Here is a 23,507-nt window from a genome sequence, read left to right on the forward strand (position 1 = left end):
ATTTGAATACTTTTTTCTAATTGGAAGTATGACTCTAGGATCAACGGTTCGCCATTAAAATGTCATACGCCTTGTTGCCAATGCACCCTGTATATGTTCCAGCATTGCTTCCAGTTTTCTACCAAAAATTTTTTTTTCGAATTTAGGTACGACTTCACCGTACATGCATCTCGTACGCATTCCTCTTCGGAATTTCTAATGAATCGCTACATGCCGGAACGTATTCTGTGCATGGCCCTAACGTATTTTTATGTTGTCAGAGTTGTGCTTGTTACGTACTAACTACTATATTCCTACAGTTCTGTAGACTGCTCACTGAAGCATCAGAAAGCGGTCTAAATCTTGCTTCAGACGAGTATTCCGTCTTTTTCAGGAAGCCAAAGACCAGTCGTTCCGGACTCTGCCACGAAACTGAGCCGGAAGAGATCTCGGCAACGGGTTAAGTCCGGCCGGCAGAGTTCTGGTGCTCATTCATTCAGAAATCCAAAGAGGTGAAATCATTAGGGGCCTATTAAATGTAACACTGTAGGCTGAATGTTGCGTCTACTTTTGATTTCAACCGTATCAAACTCGGCCACAGTTTCTGCGGTCCCAAGGAGTCGAACACTGCGTTGTGAGATGAAAGCTTTGCTTGAACAATTCCGGATGATTCGCAAATAAACGGAGAGTATTTAGCGTATTTTTACAAGCTCTCTTAGAAAGTATATCCACATGAGCACCCGAGTACTCCCGAGACACCGTTGACAAAATCATTCGTATCGAAAAGCCCCATTCAGATCTCTGAGAACATTTTAGTTTTATTCACCATTATTATTTTCATCAGCATTAATTACATCACTGTTAACACGTTGCATCGTCAGCATCTTGCTCATCATATGGTGGTTTTGTTATCATTTATTCATATTATCACATATAATTGGTTAGCATCAATTATCATCGATACATGTTATCCATTAGTTCCTGTGAAGGTGGTTGGTAACTCCCGGGGTAAAGCCGGATTTTCCTAGGAGTAGAACCTTTGCGCCGTGAAAACGCTGATGTCTCGTGATCGTCTTATCCGAAAAATGTCTCCTCGCACCTTCATTCGTATATATATATGGAGCCCCTTCATGAGCATCTATATCTTTCACCTCGTACAATTACAGGTCCTTTCGGCATACGTTGTTGATACCATCATCGATAGGTGGTGCACGCACATAATCTAGTCTGATCGTTCTCATTTGAGCGCGTCGTGCTTTAACGTATTCTCTCCTCGCTCCTTTATTGCCAAACATTTCCGTACTTACTGTCATAATCAGTACATAGCGTTCGCTGTGGTCCACGTGCGTGTGGGACCGCTTTTGCAATGGCCTTCATACAGCGAAGGCAAATGTAAGACGAAAATAATGACCTTTTCCTTTCAGTTATAAATCAATTTCTTTCAGTTGACCAGATTGGAATTTCTTTTCCCGATAGACTTTCTCAAGGGATCTATGAAACGTAGTGTGCATTTGAAAGAACGTCATAGTCCGCGATATACAGGGTCTTTATAATTAAAGTTCCACTTTGAAATGGCCATAAAAGGAAATCTACTGGTCATCAAACGTGGTAATAGTTTACAGAAGGTCATGTGATTCAATTTTCCGCAAGAAAAAAAGGTTCAGAAACTCACCACCAGCGGGGAATGGCGCTGTATGCAATATTGTTAAACGAAATAAGACGTGAAGACGTCGGTTTAAAATGTTTTTAATCGCTTCTAAAACGTGTTACAAACCATGTTCGATGTGGCGTCCACCATTTTCTGAAAGCAAGTTGAATCGCGTAACTGCGTTCTCAACAGTAGCTCTTAGCATATGTTGACAGACATTTCGATGCATCGCATTTTTCAATTCCGCCAAATGTTATCACCATAAACAGTGACTTTGATGTAACCCCATAGTCAGAAGTCACAGGGGTTGAGGTCTGGTGATCGGGCTGACCAAGAAATGGGGGAAGTGTCCAAAGGTCCTCAGACCTTAACCTCTGTGACTACTGGCTATGGGGTCACCTCAAAGCTACTGTTTATGGTGATAACATAAACAATTTGGTGGAATTGAAAAATTCGATATACCGACATATCCGTAACATTCCTCCTGATACGCTAAGAGCTACTGTTGAGAACACAGTTACGTGATTTAACTTGCTTTCAGAAAATGGTGGACGCCACATCGGACATGGTTTGTAACACGTTTTAGAAGCGATTAAAAACATTTTAAACCGACGGCTTCACCATCGTCTTATTTCGTTTAACTATTGCATACAGCGCCATTCCCCCCTGGTGGTGAGTTTTTTAACTTTTTTTTTTTTTTGAGGAAAATTGAATCCCATGATCTCTCCTGTAAACTATGCGCAAGTTTGATAAAAGTCTCGTACAGTAGTTTCTCCTTTTATGGCCATTTCAAAGGGGAACTTTAATTATAAAGACTATGTATATTAGAAGGTTCCATTCTAACGCCTCACAACGGCTGAGTGACAAAAATACAATATTTCAGCTCAAGGGGCAAAAAAAGTCCTGTTTCAGAATATAATTGAAAAAAAAATTTAATGGAATAAGTTAAACATTTTGCATCATGTGGGAAAGAATTTTCCCGTTTTGCCAACGTCCCGGTCGACTAAACGGGACGTATGGTCACCGCACTTGAAAACGGGAAAAATTTTCGGATGTGGTCATAATTCGGTTATTGTTATCAGAAACCCGAGTCACGATGTGATCATATTAAGAGGCGCGGACTATTAACCACGTAACTTCGTGGTCACTCACCGCCTCACTCTTGTGAGAGTGGCCATTGCCCAGAGATTCCAAACAAAAAACAAAGGTTCCATATCCTTTAAGAAAAAGAATTTGTTTCTCTTTGAGAATAAAAGAAACAAAAAGTTTCGTTTTTTTTTGTTTCGTAGCAGTGAAAAATGCATTAAAAAAAGAACCGTTCCTCGAGATATTGTCTGGCCCGAAAAGAAGGCCGGTAGAAGGTCAGTGTCAGTGTCCGTCGGTAGTGCGTTTAACCTCTTAATGATGCAGAAGAAAGCTGACCCCGATTGGATAATGAAGACGAATCCAATATAAGAAATAATCTTTTTTTCTCTCTCTTATATTGCATCTTATATCATGTGCTCCGAATGTTCGGCTGGGCATGACATGTACCTGAAAAGAGGAAAGTGCGAAACGCTCCACTTGGTGGACAAAACCGACTCGCGTAAAAAGTAGATGATCTGCGAAAGCCATCTTTTTCTTCTTGTTTTTTTTTTTGAATTAAAGCAACCTCCGCCATTGGCATGCAACCGAAAGTGTTGCCAAAATTCTGAGAGAATAACACTTAGACATTCGTTCGTTCACTGCGCAGAAAATTTCTGTGAATTTTGTTTCAAAAATTTTACTAGAGATCATCGGGGAGTTGGATTCAGGGTTTGGCACGTGCCGTAAACTCTTCAGACGACGTGAAAATACAGTCGAATACCGTTATAGCGGAAATCTCGTTTTATAACGAACACTTTTCTAATCCCCCCCCCCAAATAAGTTTACGTTAGAACAATGCTAAGTAATCTGGAATTCTTTTATTACAAAATTTCGTTTTAACGAACTGATTCCTCCGGTCTCTTGGCGTTCGTTATAACGGGATTCGACTGTATCTATTTTTTTTCAAATTATAAATTTTTTTTGTGAAGAAATCGTTCACTTTGTTCAATATATTTTTTTGAGCTAAGATAACGCAAACTATATTCAACTACGCATGCAATGTTTTCAAGAATTTTATTGCTAAATTTTATGTAATGAATTCCAATTTCCCCCCCCCCCCCGGAGGCACTTTCTCTTGGAAGCCATCTTAAAACTCCCTGAAAGTTCATTTCTAAGCGCTGCCCTCTGATGTGAGCACCCAAAGATGATATTCGCCGTACACTGAAGTGCCAAAAGTCATGATATAGCTCTTAATATTGCTGCACTTCACCGGGTAAAAGAAGGTCCCACATGACTTTTGGTACTTCAGTGTATTTCTAGCTCAAAACTTCCACAATCCTTTAACTCCCTGAGGTCAAAATAAAATATTCTACAGTGAGGAAAAAGGGACCCACACAATTTGCGGCCCCGGGGCCTGTAAGGGTTATGACTAGTGACCTTTCTTATCACTTTTTCCTATTCTCCAGTTTCTCCAGTACTTTTCTATAAAATGGTACTAGAATGAACTTGAATTCAGGGTCTGAAAGGGGATAAAGATTCCGAAGTATTATGTTACCAGTGCGTTTTTGAGTTCACGTGCAATATATGCTACATCGAAAAATTTTGTCTGATATGGGTGTTACTTACATGCAAGTGTCCCATAAATTCGTAGATACAGTAAAAACCCTCTAAACGGTCATCCTTCTCTTTTACGGCTGAATAATAATTTCCCTTCTATAACGAAAGTAGGCTCTCAAACCCCTGATTAACGACCACCCATTCTTTTACGGACGAATTCGTGTCCCGCCGGTGTCCGCAAAAAAGAGCTTTACTGTTAAATTCGCAAAATTTGAAGTGGTATGTTTGAATGTGGTTTGCGGGAAACTTATTCTCACACGAAGGATTATTACTATTATTGTTATTATTATTTTGACACTAGGTAAAAAAATAGTTCAAGTTTTTTGTTGATGGGGGGGCCATTGATACCAGTCCGCCGAACCTTCCTTCAATCTCTTCCGAAGCGTTCGCGAAGCTTCAGCCGACTTCGTTTGAGCTTACATGGCGTATTCGAAAATGGTTTCTACTCTTTTTCTAACGTCTTTTACACTCGAGGGGAAGTCCGTAACATGCATGTTTAGCGGTAATTCGTTTAGCATGTGTACGTTGAAAAATTGCACGCTTCCACGTAAATAATAACCCAAAACTACAGGGTTTCTCATAAATTCGTAAATTCTTTAAAAACTCATAAAACTTGAAGGAATTGGTATAGTTGAATGCGGGTTATTTCCTCACCGAAGCGGGGACTTCTTTCAGTACAGAAAAAAAATTTATTTCAAATTTTTGTCGATAGAGGGCCAGGGAAACCAGTCCTGTAAGAGTTTTGTGCTTATATCCCATACGGGGCAGAGCCTGGGTCATATCTGGCATAACAGTCCTGTAAAAGTGATTGGAATTGAACTTTTCTTAAACCTCTTCTGTGTCTGAAACTTTCATAAAGCTTCAGCCTGCGATTCGTGGTTAAAGCCGGGTTTTCCTAAGAGTAGAATTTCTGCGCTGTGTGCAGCGTGAAAATGCTGATTGGTTAAAAATAAGAAATTCAGGTTTTTCGACCAATCAGCGTTTTCACGCTGCACGCGCTGTAGAAACCTGCTCCTAGGAAAACCCGGCTTAAGATAAAGCAACTTCACCAACAGCGCTTTATCCACCAATGCCAACATTAGAATGAAAACTTTATGTAAGCGCCGGCAACAGGATATTCAGAAATGAATTATTAATCGTACACCCAGCATTTTATAGGACTCTGATTTGCATATCTTCAGTGATTTGCTTTCGTGCAGCGACGTCTATCGGACTAAATTTGACTTTTTTTTTCTGTACAAAAAAAAATTAATCCCGCATCGTGAGAATAACTTTTTCGCAAAAAACCACATTCAAAGATGCCAATTCATTCAATTTTTGTGAATTTTAAAACTTCTTATGAATTTATGAGACACGCTTCATAGTTACATCCGAAAATCTCATCCAATATGGGCGTTATTTATACACTTTGACTTGGGGGTATGGAGTGGACAACGCTGGCAGTATTCGGGAGAGAGCCCATGGTCGAAACCGGACTGAAACTACTCCTCTACGATTGTGTGCTTTGGTATTTAATTTTGACATTTTATTAACATTTTGATCGAAAAGTTATGAACATTTTATTGCTTTTATACTCCGTGGGTGCGCACACTCTGGCTCCGTGGAGCAATCAGATCCATTAGAGAACTATATACGGCTGAAAAAGTATTTTTGAATTGATATTTGATCATCAAGAAAGAGTGAAGGGTTCCCTCAGCTCCTCCCTACGTGCACCTCTGCTTATACGGTCAGAGAAATCTTGGGGGAAAATATTACCCATAACCAGAAAAGTTCACGCACCTTTTACAGTATATTCAAAAATAAAAACGAAGAGTATTGATTAAGGCTCCGGTATATATATATATATAGGAGTATCTCCTATATATATATATATAGGAGTATCTCCGACCCGGGGGGGAGCCGTGTCAGCCTTGTTCATTTTTATTTTTTTACACCATAAATCAGTGGTTCTCAACTTTTGTCACCCGTGGCTCCCTTGCCCAATTCATAGCTCACTGCGGCTCCCCAGAATAGTTAAGTAGAAATTTTCACACGCATACTTATAAAAGAACCACTTCGAAGCGTAAATTGGCTCACAAATCAATATCTCCAGCCCGTTGCGAAGCCCACTTTGTGAAACACTTGCAAAAATTCATCAGAAAGGGGTCCATGAAAAGTCCTACTGAAGATCCGTTCGAGGATGAAGGGCGTCTCCCCCCCCCCCCGTAGTATTAATGCAAATCATTTATTTAACACGATTCCTCTCAATATCTCAATCATTTTGTTTGCAGCAGTGTACAGTAACCCAAGGGGTTCTTAACCGTTTTCAGCCTCGACCTAGAATTACCTCGATCAGCTTTGCGACCCTTGGCACTTTGTTTCCCGAAATAAGTAAAAACCAGTGACGCAATAAGTGCATTTATAACAGGAGTGTAAATGGATATCTATGACCTATCGCGGAAGCCCCCGCGAATGAAGGTTGGGTCGAGATCCATACATAGCTCAAGAATCTCTCGCTGTAAGTGGGTACCTACGACCCTTCGCGAAAGCCCCTGCAAATATAGCACAGAGTCTGGTTGCTAATGGATTTGGACAACCCCATTTAGGATGACCCCTACAACCCACAGGTTAAAAACCCCTGCACTAACCATTGTTATATTGAATTTATTATCTTAAAATAATTATTTGAAAATCAGTCTTAATTAATAATGATTGATAATTTGATTAATATCAATTAAATTATAATATTAAACAAAAAAACTATTATGTAATCTAAGGTAATAAAAAAATCTAAGGTAATCTTATTCATTAATTTCCCCACACGGAGACGAAACCGAAACTAAAATCCCGTCGCCAAAAGTATGAAAAAGTGCCAAATATTGGCGCGAACACCGATCCGAAAAGGCGCGGCCTACATTTAGGTTTCGGTTGTTTTCACCGCGATTAAAAGATTTTTCGTTTTCGGTTTTTTTTGTTGTTGTTCTTTACCTCCCTGGATTGCATATTGGAAGAAGGCCTGCCCCGTGTCTGGGATATGCCCCACCCCTTCTCACTCTATCTCTATGTATCTTTTTGCCTTCCTGGCACTTGTCAACATCCGAAAAGAGATGCTCAGAAATGGTGTGTGTGCGTGTAGTTAGTTCATTTCTGAAGATACACTTGATGATGCGCCGCTAACGCAACATTCACCCACATTTTCTTTTTTTTTTTCATTTTTTATGATTACGGGCAAAACAAGCGGCGGAAAATTATCATTGACATACTCTCTCTCTCTCAGGGAGGGTGGTTCGAAACCCGAGCCCGCGACATCTTGTTAAGACATCCACGTACTCCCGCCCGCAATATTATATAACCAGTGCTGTTTTGAAGGACATTGTTGTCGTTTTGTTTTGTTTTTTTGACAACATCTTGTCGGTCAATATTAACTAAACATAGGAACTCCGAGTGATCATTTTTGGACATTCGTGCAATGCAATTATGACTTGATGGACATGTGCCTGTAATCGACGAGATTATTCGACGTGTGTAATTTCTGTAATCGTTTTCTTTTACTTGGAATATTCGAGACACTTTTTGTGGTAAGTTGGAATTTCTCGTTGTGTCGAAATATAAATATTTTGCATGAATCTTCTATAAGAAATGCTCGCTATTGCCGTGAATATTTTCCTAATTTATTCATCAATTATCATGTGATAAGTTATCATTACCATTTTTTTTTTACTTTATGCATTTTTTACGTGGAAAAAACGCAATTGATTTTCTCGAATCTCTCATGAAACGCCTTTTAGAATTTAAAATATATGTTGTTATCAATTTAATAATACCGTATATAAGAATAGTAGAAAAATCTTGTGGGAAGAATAGTACGGACCCTATGGGCTGGGTCGTCTTAGTGAACTTTAAGGAAAGCAAGTATTCTTAGGGACCCCCTTGAGCCCAATTTACGTATTAAAAATCTTGTATATATACGTGATTATAAATAAAATCTCAACGTACCCTGTTTGTGACGAAGCTTTCTTAATCCGCCAGCTCAGACCCCAGACGAGTCCAAATATGCAACAACAACGGCCGTAACAGTCAAAATGCCCAACGAGGCTGGCTAAGAGAGATTCCCTCAAAAAATATGCATGTCAGATATACAGTCGAATCCCGTTCCAGTGAATACCTCGTACCCCTTATAGCGAAAATATCTTGTTTAGCGAACACTTTTCTAATCCGCCAGATAAGTTTACATAGGAACAATGCAAAAAAATTTTATAATGAAATTTCGTTATAACGAAGGGATTTCTCCGGTCTCTTGGAGTTTGTTATAACGGGATTCGACTTTATCTAAGCAGCAACCCCATAAAAAAAAGCAATTATCTCGAAAAACAATAACTATAATAAAAATATAATACTGTACCCACATAAAAACAACTTATGGTTGCCAAATTCTAAGTAGGGATAGAGCTTATCGATTTACCCCAACATGTTTAGCGTATTTCTTTTCAAACGTGTCAATTGTGTTACAATTTACTACCTCCTTGGTTATAAGCTATTTCATTTATTGACAACCCTATTAGAGAAAAACTCCCTGCGACACCATAACTTAGAATTGCCCATTACCAATCGATACTGGTATCCCCCTTGTAAAACCAGTCGATTGACGGTGTACCAATAATTCACGGTCCATCCTATCCATCCCGCTGAAAATTTTGAACGCTTTGGTCATATCTCCCCGACACCTGCGTTCCTCCAATGTAAACATATTCAAAAAATGAAGTCTTTCTTTATAATTCAAGCCCCGATGTGATAACAAGGACACGCGTAGGTAGCTCTTCTCTGCACCCTTTCAACCAAGTCTACGTCCTTCTGCGGGTATGGTCTCCAGAACCGTACAGCATACTCCGGTTCAGGACGATCTAAGCCCCGAAAAAGCGGGAGAATGACTTTAGAGGGGGGGAGGAGACTTGCATATTATACAGGGTGATTACTTTATTCCCTATCCCACATTTTACTAGTGAACTGTTGATTCTAGACGCATAGGAGAACGTATCCAAATAGTGTGTAGTACTCAGATGTCATTCATGATGCCATTATAAGCCAATATCCAATTAGAAAGTTGTTGTCACGTCTCTTCTGAGGCAATTAAAAAAATTCCACATTTCTAAGTGCAATATTCGATGAGATATTTGAATTCGAAAATTGGAGAAAAGTTGGGAAAGAACAGCACAAACGGGAGAAAAAAAAGCGTTGTCTGAAAAAAAGGCCACGGATTCATTTACAAATTAATTTGACGGAAACCGTCAAAACTCTCCAAAGGCCCCCGAAAGAGTCTCTGGACCCCTAGTTAAGTGCCCCCTGCTGCAGAGCGACGTACATCTGCTGCACGATAAAAATAGGTGGCCATCGCAGGGACGTAACTACGATTTTTACCGACCGGGGCAAGCAAACTAGTATTTTGCCGCCCCCACAACTTTAAAATTCGATATTTTTATAACGGTGCTCTTTGTTCCCACCTAAAATTGCCACCCGGGGCAGTTGCGCCCCCCCCCCCTAGTTACGACCTTGGACCACCGGCGAATTAAACTCACCGATACCGATTACACACAGTCCAGCCGCGTGTTAAGATTCCCCCATACTGCGCGTACTTATAACTTGAGATCGCGCTGGCGTGATTAACGGTGCTTTCGTGCCTGGAACCGAAGTGAACGTTTGCGGCTGCAGCCCTACACAAGAATGCAGTGATCTATTAGTCACTAGTTATATGCATCACACATATTGAGCTTGACCATTTTGTTCAACAATTTATCTAATCATAGTGAGCAAGATTATCTAGTAGTAATTACATCTATTTCTGAAGGAACGCAATCGGCGTACGATTTTTTTATTTACAATGGCCACCGTGATACCCAGTTACGCCGCTGCGATTCCAGGGGTCTTTCCAATGCTAAAGTAGTAGATGTACTCATTGTAGATCGTGTCCGCCAAAAAATTCACCGACAACAATTCACCGCCCGAAAATTCACCGACTAATCTAAACGAGGACCAACAACACCTTGACGGCTGGACGTCCAGTCTCTGCGACGACGGTGGGCTCGAACCTACGCCGTCGCCACAGTGGTGGTCGGCTGAAGTTGGTTTCCTTGTGGTTCCCAACTTCAAGGCGCAAGCCAGCCGATCTTCCAGACTATGTAACCCCGAGTGGAATGTCACCATCCTAGGTTACTGTTGCACACAGGACGTTCCCAGCGCCCGAGAGTGTTATATGCGAGATTTCTAGATTAATCATTGTTATTGGGCCAAAGTTCCCCTTAATCTATGATAAGTTCATGATATTGTTATATCGATAATTGCTGAAAGCCACTAATCAATTCACTTTAGTTGCCTTTGTCGGAATCGGCTCTTGTTATTTAATAACATTTCCGAACACATCCATCCTTCGGGAACACTTCGATATCGCTCTGAGAGATGTGAAGTGGGTTGTGTCCGGTCCTTCAATATTCAATACTTTAGAGCAGACATCTTCAACCCGTGGCTCGCGAGCACCACGGTGCTCTCTGAAGCACCCATTGTGCTCGAATTAAACCACCTGGTACAAATTGCATTCAAGAATTGAAATCATCCTGATTTCATGCATTTGTATGCCAAACTTGCCGTGAGGGTGCTCCTCTTTTGATGATGGGTACAGGCAGTGCTCGTGACTGGAAAAAAGGTGTAGACCTCTGCTTTAGAGAAAGGTCTCCGTTTAAGGGCCGTAAATTTAATCATTATAGGTATAAAATGTCCCTTAAACTAGTGGTTCCGACTATTTTCGTCTCGTAAGAGCACCTTCTGTGAAATCTAGATACATAAATAGAGCACCCACACACACCAAATATTATGCTCAACGTCAGAACGAAATCGTTTGATTGCGGAGTGTCTATCAAGACTTCGCGAGCCCGAAATCAGACACGAGCATCGAGCACTATTGAATGCTTCAGTGTGCACATAGAGGTGCTCCCGAGCAAAAGATTCAAAGGTGTCACCTCCGAAAGGACGAGTGTCCATCCGTCCGTAATCAGATCGTGTACACTTCCAAATCAACGCAATAAGATGTTACCGAAAAAACCAAGCGGTTATTGCTATAACGTTTCGACGGATATAAAAAACACAAAAGAAAGTATAGTTATTGACGTTATAAGTGGGTTGCAGTACTAATCGGGGTCATTATGCAGGCAATTTTGCATCTGGTCACTGATTAAATATACGCGTTATGAACATTTAAAACGAATCAAATTCAGATGGACGCAGAGAAAAAGCGCCCTCTTTTATTTTCATTTTCTTTGAGCACGTATATAACCTCCAGACAATGCACCGATTGCACTGTTTTTTTAATGTTATCAGTGATAATAGAATATTTTTTTATTATGAGAAGAAACTATATATTGTGCAAATGATAAGAAAAAAAAAGTTTGCTTTCTTTTCTCTTTTGCTTTCCTCGGTGTATATTTTTATCTTTTAGAATCCTTTGGGTGCCACTTCCAGAGAGAAAGAGGCACCCTTTGAAGATAATATTATCATTATTGTTTTATATTGTTTGTAACACACGGCCTTGAGGGAAGAAAAACGTCTCTTTATATTGCTTTAAGTTTGCTTTTACGGTTGTTTTAAGGCTCGCCCCTCACTTTTATCAAACTCACGCACGGCGGTCTGTTTGAGTCTTAGGACGGGATTACACTATAAAAGTTTTATAAAAGTTCATTTCTAAAACTTGAAAAATCCACCCAATAAGTGTTAAATTCACCCAAATGTGTGTGTGTAATCGAAGCTCTTATCGGTTACTTCTTTCAAGTTTGATAAATGAACTTTTGGAAAACATTCTACTCAACTCATCAGGTCGCTCATTCTATCACTAACTCACCAGGTCGATCACTCTGTCAATCCCATAATCTCACTACTTCACGCACTAGGTCATTCATTCCGTCACTCGTTCACACATTAGATCACTCAGTCTACCACTGAGTCACTCACCTGACGCCCACTCACCAGGTCACTTACTCTATCTGTAGGTCGCTCACTCACTAGTTAGTTCACTCACCAACACTAACCACTCTGCCACTCACACTCACCAACTATATACTTGTATCATTTTATTACTCACTCAGTCATTCCTCGTTCACTGACTCGTGTCGAACAGTTGGTGAATTTTCCGTAAACCGTGGTTTTCAATGAAAAATTCATTTTTCATTCATCCGAAAAAATATTTTTCAAATGAAAAATTTAGCATTTATTCGCAAAAACGAACTAAACTAACGACACAACATTTTTTAGAATTTAACTACGAGGCCAAAAGTATCTAAAGTACTTTGCACTTGGTTGAAAGTTCTAGAATTCAAATGCTCAGCAAAATTACTACTAAGCCTACCTATTTCCCCTTTAAAAGTAAGTTATCAAGATTTCGTGGGAAAGTAGCAAAAATCAAAAATTTTCACATTTATTTCATCAAAAAAAAAATGGCAAATTTCGCATTTCTGGGATCTCGTTAATACGAAAATTACATTCCCCACCTATTTTAGATGAAATAGAATAGCGACATCTCACGTCGCGACCAATAAACACATACAGGATAACACATATAAGAAAATTCAAAAATTTATGATGTTTCAATTGACGATGAATTGGTTTGAAATTTTGAAAAAAATATCAGTATATTGAAATTTTTTACGAGTTTATAAAAGAAAGTTTTTCCGTAATTTATTTCAAAGTATTTTATTTTACAAAAAAGCTAAATAATTAAATATAAAGCGAAGAAGTTCGGATATCTACTGTCAAAAACGATTGTGTCCCACGACATAATTTCAGACATCATCAAACCGTACAATACGTAAGACCCAAATGTTAATGCGATTTACATTGTTTTTTGCAGTTTTCTGCTTTTTTTTTTCACTATTAGGACAGTTTTGGGGCAATTTCAGGAAAATCTGAATTTTTTTAAACATTTTTTTGACAATGTAAGGGATTGAAAAAATATTGCATGAATACACTGATTGCGTTGAGCACTTTAAATGATGCTTTTTTCTTCCTAACAATACGCATACGAAGAATTTTCTCGGGGGGGACGGGACTAATTTTTCATCTTTTACTACGACCCCCCCTCCCCGCCTTCAGTACACCAATGGTGGCCCCCCCCCACACATCTGGCAACACGGCCCCCTCGGTCAGATTTTTCACGGTCCTCTCAGTTGTGAATATCTTGTGAAAAAAAAAAAAATTCAAACAATCGCCTTCGGGCCGGAGCCCTGTCAGCACTACCCTTGAGTGGGGTGGGGGGGGGGGCATAACGCCAGTGTTCTTAAACCGATTCAGGAATTATAACTCGTTTATTACGAAAATTGTTACTTTTCTGATGAAATCTAAACGTTGAGGATAAAAATTTACATATGATTTTTATGTTGTCAAAAGTTTTTCCTTCGGAAATTACCGGTCTCTGAAGAGAACTTGGTTTTATATAATTTTGATTTTTTTCCCAATTTTTTAGGGCGATTTTTCAAGTTTCTAGGGAATTTTTTAGTCATTTTTCAAGATTTTTTAGGGCAACAACATCCGGGCCTTGGTTATTATTACTATTGGTAAGATTCTCAGAAGCGCTACATTATACCTGTGTTTATGGATCCCTTTTCAAAATATCACTTAAACTTACACTTAAACAGTAACAAAATTTAAAACACTTGAATCAAAATTTGAAATACAAATACAAATTAAATTTCTAATGATTTAATTAATAACACCGACAAAACAATTTATCACTGTTTTTTATAAATATGATTCCCTGTTTATATTCTAACATTCCGTTGGATAACTTAGCTAGACACTTCTGCAGAATGCCCTCTTTGCATGGTCAAATTTTATACCGACGCACTTTTTAACCCTATATGGTCTAACCCTATAAAAACGTATATATTTTTTTTACAAAAAAACGAACGTAAATTGGTGCTGTTGGCATATTTTTAATTGAAACGATGCATCAACAAACACAACATTTTAATCCGTTAGAGTGGATTCCATAATTAGCTAAAGTGGTAAATTGAGGGTAAAAAAAAATTAGTTTTCACCAACGTTTAGATGATGGAATGAGGTGGCGCATTGCGGGGAGGCTAGAAGCAGGCCAATCTCAAGTCCAGATTTGTAGAGAGTTCAATTTAACGCCCAGCGTCGTGTGTAACTTATGGAAACAGTTCCAGGATAACGGATCCCTCGAGAGAAAGCCTGGGCAAGGTCGTCCAAGAGCCACGACGGCCAGAGAAGATCGCCATTTGCCGATTATAGCGAGGCGTAACAGGAGTGCTCAGCTCTCTCGTGACTTGTATGCAGCCACAGGAACCCGTGTATCAAGGGTGACTGTTTCCAAAAGACTTCATGAGAGAGGGTTTGCAAGAAGACCTGCTGTTTGCGTCCCGCTCACTTCTACGGACAGGAGAATCCGTTTATCATGGTGCAGAGAGCATAGAGATTGGAATATGGATCAATGGGCGACCGTTCTGTTCACTCATGAGTCCCGGTTCAGCCTAAGCACCAATTCTCGCCGTACGTTCATATGGAGAGAACCAGGGACCCGCTACCTACTCTCCAATGTCCGCGAAATCGACCATTATGGCGGAGGAGGTTTAATGGTCTGGGCAGGCATCATGTTGGATGGCCGCACACCTCTCCATGTCTTTGGAAGAGGCACTGTGACTGGTGTGAGGTATTGGGATGAGGTCTTGGAGTCCTATGTACGCCTTTTCAGGGGTGCAGTTGGCCCTGAGTTCATTTTAATAGACGATAACGCGAAGCCACTTAGAGCTCTTCTGCTCGACGATTTTCTAGAGAGTGAGGATATTCGCCGGATGGATTGTCCAGCCAGATCTCCAGACCTTAACCCTATAGAGCATGTCTGGGACGCTCTGGGGAGGGCAATTGCAACTCCCCTCCGGGAACCATCCAGGGAATGAAAACAGCGTTGCTGAACGAGTGGGACCAATTGCCACAGGAAATGATAAACTGCCTTATTTCAAGTATGAAATCACGCTGCGAGACCTGTATATCTGTAAGAGGGGACCATACCCCCTATTAACCCATTTTTTTTTTGTTTATTCTGCAACCGCTGTTTCATACCTTCCGACTCCAACGAGTGTTACGCACGAGTGTTATCATGCGTGTGTATTACAATTATTGAATGGTTATTTGTTTTGTATTGTAGCAATGTATGTACATATCAAATTTCATTAAAATCGGTACAGTAGTTCTAGAAATAATCGACCAAGTCTGCAAATTCTCTTAATTTCTCACACCAGTGTACGTGCTACAAAGAGAATGAATAACATTGAAAAACACGTATTAAGAGAATGAATAAAAAATAAAGCAACTTATATATATATATTAAGACCCCGAACAAAATTGATAACTACGTATTGAAAAGCTGAATGAAATGAGAAATTTTGAGGCTCTCTAAAAGAAAACTGAAAACCAAGGAGGCTTAAGAAAATCAGAAACCGAGAAGTTTAGGAAAACTAATTAGAAACTTAATGATCTGAAAGAAATTATGAATTTTTAGCAGGCTGAGTACAATTTGAATTTTTAAGGACGCCGAGAAGAAATCTCGAAACTCTATAAAATACAGTCGAATCCCGTTATAACGAACTCCAAGAGACCGGAGAAATCACTTCGTTACAACGAAATCTCGTTATAATGGAATTCCAGCTTATTGCGTTGTTCCTATGTAAACCTATCTGGGGGAATCAGAAAAGTGTTCGTTAAAACAAGATTTTCGCTATAACGGTATTCGTTAAAACGGGATTCGACTGTACACAGCGAAAGACTAGAAATTTGAGAAAGAGACGTAAAAGAATGAAAATTCTCTAAAGCAGCTGGGAAAAAAAAAAAATTACAATTCCGATCAGACCAAAGAAAACCAGAAACTTTAAAAAACACCGTAAAAACTTGAAAATTACGTAGAATCTAGAGAAAAAAAAAACTAGAAACCAGTGAAAAGTTAGAAGACAACCAAAAACATTGGAAAATTAAATTTTCTAGAAACACTCAAAAAAAGCGAAAATGAAGAAACTGAAGAAAAAATGGAAACTATCCAATATACCAGTGTTTCTTAACCTTTTTCAGCTCATGGCCCCCCCCTATGGATCACATTTTTTCTTGTGCCCCCCCCCCCCGTATAGGTCAGGGCCCCTTTACCCTCACCCAAGATTGAGGTACTTTTATTTTTTTTTATTATGAATGAAATTATGAATAAATCAGATCAATATCTGGAATCCTGGCTAGGCACGGATTCATATGGTGGATTGTCATCCCACCCAGGAGTCAAATTATATGGTAAAAAACGGTCTGCGTAAAATACCGGACGATCCAACGAACCTGCACGATAAATCGACGACCTTCCCAACACATTACTTTGGCGGCCCTCCTTACTTAGCTGGAAATAACAGCTTACATATGAAAATCATAGTACCAGATCCCATATAGTGCAGTCCCCTCCCTCCATTATAGACCCAAGGGTTAAGATGCCCCTGGTTCTATGGACGAATCTGATAGATTCTGAAAGTAGTAATATTTTTTCAATCATCTTCACAGCTTTTTATGATCTATGGCTCCCTTCACCACCTGTCGTGGATCACCTTTCTTCTGATTTTCTCCTTTGGCCCCCCCTCCCCTCCAGAATATCTCAGGACCGCAAGGGGGCCATATGGCACCAGGTTGAGAACCACTGCAATATACGATAATCACCACACAAAAAAACATGTCATCCAACGATCAATCAAGATTACATGCCTAATTAGTTTAACATTAAAAAAAAAAACCTCCGTGAATATGCAGATTATTTAAATACGGGGAAAGTGCGGTATTTACTCGGGATTAGTGGTCAAGGAATTCGGTTTAGTTTACGTCTGTCCTTATGTTTTTCGGTAGGTAATTATACTAGAAGCTTCTTTTCTTGAATGCCGTTCCGTCTGGAGATAAAAGAATTACTTAAGAAATTGCACTCGAGTTATTACTGCACATAACGGGCAAGTCAAGCAGCCGTTGACACCAGGCGTCATCTCACCTTTCCTCTCTGCCTTTCTTTTCCTCCGCTAGAAAGTTCATTGACATTGGTTTTTTCTGTAGCGGCATCCTTGGCAAGGCTACCAGTTGACCAATCGAGCATGTATTTAAAAGTCAGACGCACGCAACAACACAGCTGGTACTACATACGACTACCTAAAAAAGAAGACGAAGAGCACCAGGAAAGTTACCGAAAAAAAAAAAAAAAAAAGCCTTACAAACACGGAGGTGGTGCTCAGGGTTGTTGACTTCCAATTTAGAGAAGAGATCTCTTTTTTTGTTATCTCCATTTTGAAATACTAGTCGACACTTTCCGATGCCGTTTTGTGGGTCATATTAACCCCTCTTTTTTTTTTTTCTTCCTCTGGTAGTGGACGTTAATGGACTGTAACAGTCCTGTTTTGACTGGTCCGCGTGTGTGGTGTTTTATTTATTATTATTATTATTATTTTAAATCTAGTACGACCAGCTAACCTCAGGTCAATGAGAAAGGATAAAGACCTCCGGTTTGTCATCGGGTGCTATCATATACCACGCATGCACGCACGTAACACTTTTTTTCGTGTGTGTGTGTCCAGTGCTCTCTTCCTCATGGTCACTAGCACCATTTCGTCCATAAATCGAAACATAATTTCGATTTTTGTGTGTGTGTGTCTTTTCTTGATTACTAATCTCTTATTGATTTTATTACCAATTTCTTATCGAATAATTGCTGATGAAAATTATTTTGACCAGGTGGTTCCCAAACTGTATGCCGAAGTTCGAAATGCTCGTCCTTGAGCACTCGATATATGAACCGAAACTGGAATTAAATGTTCAATTGGGGAATGAATATTGAGATAGATCGCGGGGATGCATAACCTCCGGGCCAAATGCGGCCCGCAAAGGGGTTCTATCCGGCAAGCGAGAAGTGTTCCAGTAGAAAAGTGTCAAGACATACAATACGATGAACACTTTTTTTATACTGACCATATTTCATTTTATAAAAATACGGGAAATCGGTATCCATTCGGGATATCGCCAATTACAGCCAAGAAAATTGCCAAAGACAAGCAAAGTTCTCAGTTACAGCCAAAAAAGTTGTAAATGTAACAAGTGAGTTGCCAATTATTGCTGAAAAATTACCAATGGCGGGTAATGTAATTCACTAAAAAACCTAAATATTCGACAAAGACGTGAGATAAATATATGACTATAATAAATTATGATAGAGTGTCATAATTATCATTAATAAGTAATGGAAATAATCTTAAGTCGTGATTTCATTGAAAATATGGGTAAAAACGGGACTTTTCATATAAGGAACGTTTGAATGTTAACCCCCCCGGCTACGAACATGCGTTATGACGGCACTTTAAAATCGTTAATCGATAATATTTCGGTGATAAAATAAAGCAATATATAAGCTTATATTATGAATATCAATTCTTTTGAACTCAATTTGATGCAGCTTATAGTACATTTAGTATTCGAGGAAAGCGTCTGAAGCTTTCAAATACAGTTCATTTGCGCATTAGGAACCCATCAGGTTTTTCCCAGCATGTGCGTGTGGTCCACGTTTTCTTCGACTATTTACTCAAACCGTATCTCTTCCCGAAACAGAGCGGCGACCCACCAGGCGATCGCTTATTCGATAACGAAAACTAGACGTTCCGTCCGCAGCTGTGGTATAAACTCTTCGACAAAACACGCATTTAACACTCCTAATACAAAAGTCAGATGGCAGCACTTCTTGAACACGCACCGCATTTGATTCTGATGTCACAGATAGGTATAGGTATACACGCACAACACGTTTCGGCGTGCATCAGTAAATTAGAAAATTTTCAGAGGAATGTTTACTTGGTGCAATCTTTACGGGTTAAGTTTTATCAGTCTTCAGTGGAAAAATTTCCTTCACTTGGAACCGAGAAACCCTGATTATCTATTTTGAATCACGATTTCACAGTGTTTAAGAAGTAATATCGTTTAAGTACTTAGGGAGTTTGATCACGGAAGATGTCTACTGCAGCAATGACAAGATCTAGAATCGCCCCTAGCTAAACCAGAATTCTGCGCTGAACGAGGATTGTTAACAAAAACTTAACGATTAAACTATGGAAACGTCTGATTAAGGTTTAAGTGTGGTCCACCTCACTATACGGATCAGAGACCTTTACCATAAAATGAGAGACGCGAAACGATTGGAAGAACATAAGCCTGACATTGAAAAGGTAAAATTCACTAGTATTAATACAGGTTGGAGAAAATCACCAAATCTTGGAAAAGATTAAATACGGACACCTACGTTGTTCTCCTTCACTACGGTTTGCTGCGAGACGTGATTGAAGGAAAAGGGCCAGAGTCACCTGGATCTAAACGCTACTAAATAACGCAGAATGTGCTAGAGCCATAAATAACTAACGAACAAAGCCCAAGACAGAGATGAGTAGCGGCTGCTCGGGGCGAATCAGTCTTAAGACATATACCATTGATGATGCTTATGAAGAACACACAATCACAGAATTTTTATAACTAATTATCCCATCTTATATTTGAACGTACACATTCAAACTTCCGTTTAATGCACATCTGTATTTACGGGACGAAAATTCTGTTCCCATGGGTATCGGTTATCGAAACGTTGCACTGTATTTGTTAGTCTCGAAACCGAAACCATTTTAGTTTCGGTGTCTGTTACGTAGTCTATGGGGAATATACAGTAGACTCTGGACTATCCGGGCTTATGTAGGCAGAAGGGTGGGTCGGATAACGGAAAAGCCTTATAGGCCAGAATTCTATAATTGCTCATTTCTTACCTCCACCCATACCATCAAAAAACACGGGTGAGTACTTTATAAATGTTTGTTATGTAGGCTACTGTGTGTGTACTACGCTTTGAAAATTTATTACAGAAAAGGAAGTCCAAGTCTAAAATATTGCACACATTTTAAGATAAGTTTTATAATGATCCTATGAAGTATAATACACATACTACATACGCTTTTAACCCTCTCAGCGGCATTGACAAGATATCTCGCCTCCTTAAAAGCCTTTTATTTTAGCACTGATCCTTACTTTGCACCTGCTGAAAATTGGTAGAAAGCCTGCCTCATTAAAAAACGATATGGCATTTTATATGTTGTCTAGTGACTTTTTTACTATGCCGTGGAAAGGTTTGAAAATAATAAAATACTAGCGGGAGAAACGTAGGTCCATTCTTACAAAAATGAATTTAACTGCTTTCATTCATCAATGAACAACGCAAGTGTAAATGAATTACACTTCCAACGTCTTGGTGAAGTAAACTATTCATAATTTTATTATGGAGAACAATAATTATTCCTCAATTAGGCCGGCCAGGCTTCAATTAGTTGGGCACGCACTTAATAACGAATTCGGCTTCTGTTAAGATTTAGCTGCCGCTGTGGTGGTCGAGTGGTTATAGTGACGGACTCGCATCGCGAGGATCCGGGTTCGAACCACCACAGTGGTGGTCAGCTGAAGTTGGTTTTCTGTGGTTTCCAACTTCAAGGCGTGAATGCGAGCCGATCTCCCCATTAAAAAGTCTCACCACAGAGAGCAACAGGCCTACAACGTAATAAATATTCAATCATTGCACTTCACTCACAGTTTGAAGTACAGATGGCAGCGCTGAAATATCAAGAACAACACTAGCTACCCACTCAGACTGTTAGGTGCACTCACTTTGTTCCAGACTCTGCCACGAAGCTGGGCTGGAAGAGATCTCGGCAACGGGATAAGTCCAGTGGCAGAGCCCCTGGTGTTCATTCATTAATGTTAAGATTTAGCAGACTGAATGATTTTTTTCCGCTGCTGTCAAGCTGCGGCCGAGCATCGGACAAAAATAGTCAGGCATTCCGTCGGCAGCTTTGTTGTACTGATCTTCAACAAAACACATATTTGACACTTTTAATACGGAGAATACAGATGGCGGCATTTCACGAACATGTACCGCACATGACTTTGACGTCATATAGATACGTTAAAGCCACGCATATACACAAGCAGCACGTTTGGGAATGCTAAGTTCATCGTCCAGATAAATAATAATATTCAGTGGAAAAATTTTTGTTACATTATATAGATAAAATTTCACCTCCCCACTTCGGTACTAACAAAAAAGCCTGCATCAGTGCTGTCTTAACGCATGGATCCACCCGGGCACGACCCGGGAGCCCATGGGCGTCCACTATTAAGACGTTTCACAGTATTGGCGGTATCCGTCATTCAAGAGCTGCCTTACTTCTTTTACGGCCAAAAATAGTAATTGAGTTTTATTTTAAACCTTTTTTTTTTACGGACGAACTTTTTTAATTTTTTTGTATCGCCGGTGTACGTAAAATGGGGGTTTCGCTATATTCTGTCTTGGAACCATTTTGGTTTCGGTTTCCATAACCCACGAATTACTTTACCTCTTTAATGGCCAAACAATAATCTGTTTCATTTTGACGGCTTCGATAGTAATTCACTTTTCTAAGGTCAGCCCTCTTTTACGGACGAAATTTTTTTATTCGCAGGTGGCCATAAAAGATGGGTTTTACTGTACTTGTGCAATTTTGAAGGCGAAATCATTTTAGTTTCGCTTTTCATTACCTACGGACTTATTTACCACTTTTACTGTGAAATAACTCTGTGACAATCGTTTTATTTTTAAGGCCTTTAGTAAGACCTGCATTTTTAAGATCACCTCCTGTTTTACGGACGAACTTTTTTGTCTCGCCGGTATCCACAAAAAAAGGGTTTAAAGGGATTTTTACCATGTTTTTTTTATCTTGGAACCGAAACTAAAATGGTTTCGGTTTCCGTTAAAACCTACTTTACTATTTTTGCGGTCAAATAATATTCAAATTCTGTTCAAAATAATTCAATAATAACCTCTTCTTTAAGGTCTACCACCTCCCCCCTTTTTTTACGAACAAATTATTTTACCCTGTGGGTGTCCGCAAAATTGGGGGGGGGGGGGGAAGGTCCAGTGTAACTGCAGTCGTGAAACCGAAGCCATTTTAGTTTCGGTTTCCGTTACCCATGGACTAACTTACCAATTTCATTTTCAAATGATATAACCAAGTTCTATTTTAAAAGCTTTAATGAGAACCCTTTTTTGAGGTCACTCCTCTTCTATGGACTAATTTCTATGTCACACTGATGTCAGCAAAATAAGAGGTTTTATTGTGTTGGTAGTTAACCGAATCCATTTCGGTTTATGTTTCTTGCGGACTACGTTAACCTTTTTTATAGCCAAATAATAAGTTTCATTTCAAAGGCTTTATAACAACCTCTCCGCCCTCCCTTTTTTTTAAGATAAAACCCTATTATACGGACGAATTTTTTTCCCACTGGTGTCCGTAAATGAATAGTTTTACTGCATTTGCTCTTTTTGAAATAGAAAGCATTTTAGTTTTGGTTTCTGTTACCTACGGACTACCTAACCACTTTTATGGAAATATAATGATTAATTTTTGTTTTAAAGGATCTAAGAAGAACCTCATATTTTAAGGTCAACCCTCTTTTGCATACGAATTTTTTTGTCCTGTCGATAACAGCAAAAGAGGGGTTTAGAGGAATTCTATTGTATTTTCAGTTTTGAAACCGAAACCATTTTAGTTTTGGTTACGTAAGGACTACTCGACTCTCTTTTACAGTCATATATAAATTTGATTTTCACTTAAAAGGATTCAATAATAACCCCCTTTTTTAACGGCACCTCCTATTTTACGGCGAATTCTTTTTTTGTGACGCCGGTGACCGCAGAACAGGGGTTAAAGGGAGGTTTTCAGTCTTGAAAAATCGAAACCGTTTTAGTTGCGGTTTCCGTTACCCATTGACTACCTTGCCTGTTTTATGGCCAAACAATTCACTTTCGAGGCTTCAATAAGGGTTCACTTTTTTTAAGGTCACCTCTCTTTCACGGACGAATTTTTGTCGTCCCGCCGGTGTCCGAAAAAGAGGGAATTTCGCCGTATTTTCAAGCCCGAAAACCGAAACCCATTTTAGTTTCGGTTTCCGTTACCTACTCCCCGAACAGACATATGCATATTATATTGACCTACGTATGTGGGAATCACACACACGCAAGCCCAAACATCTGGGCGTTAACCCTTCGAGGCTTTTTAATCCCGTTGCATCTTCACGGGCCCAATTTTCTTTTTTCTTAACTATT

At 39.5% G+C, this 23,507-nt stretch overlaps 1 protein-coding gene across 1 annotated transcript in view; it reads left to right on the top strand.

Moving 5' to 3' along the window:
• The first annotated feature begins 7,729 nt into the window (after window positions 1-7,729).
• The window catches only part of LOC149065910 (uncharacterized), a 99,529-nt gene continuing 83,751 nt past the window's right edge, over window positions 7,730-23,507 (top strand). Inside the window, exon 1 of the mRNA XM_089253391.1 lies at window positions 7,730-7,866. The gene's annotated coding sequence lies outside the window, so the exon portion shown is untranslated. The remainder of the gene's footprint in view (window positions 7,867-23,507) is intronic.

Source organism: Pholcus phalangioides, unplaced genomic scaffold (assembly GCF_987345545.1).
Source record: "Pholcus phalangioides strain wild (caught in Gottingen) unplaced genomic scaffold, Ppha-v1.0 ptg000037l_1, whole genome shotgun sequence".
NCBI lineage: Eukaryota > Metazoa > Arthropoda > Arachnida > Araneae > Pholcidae > Pholcus > Pholcus phalangioides.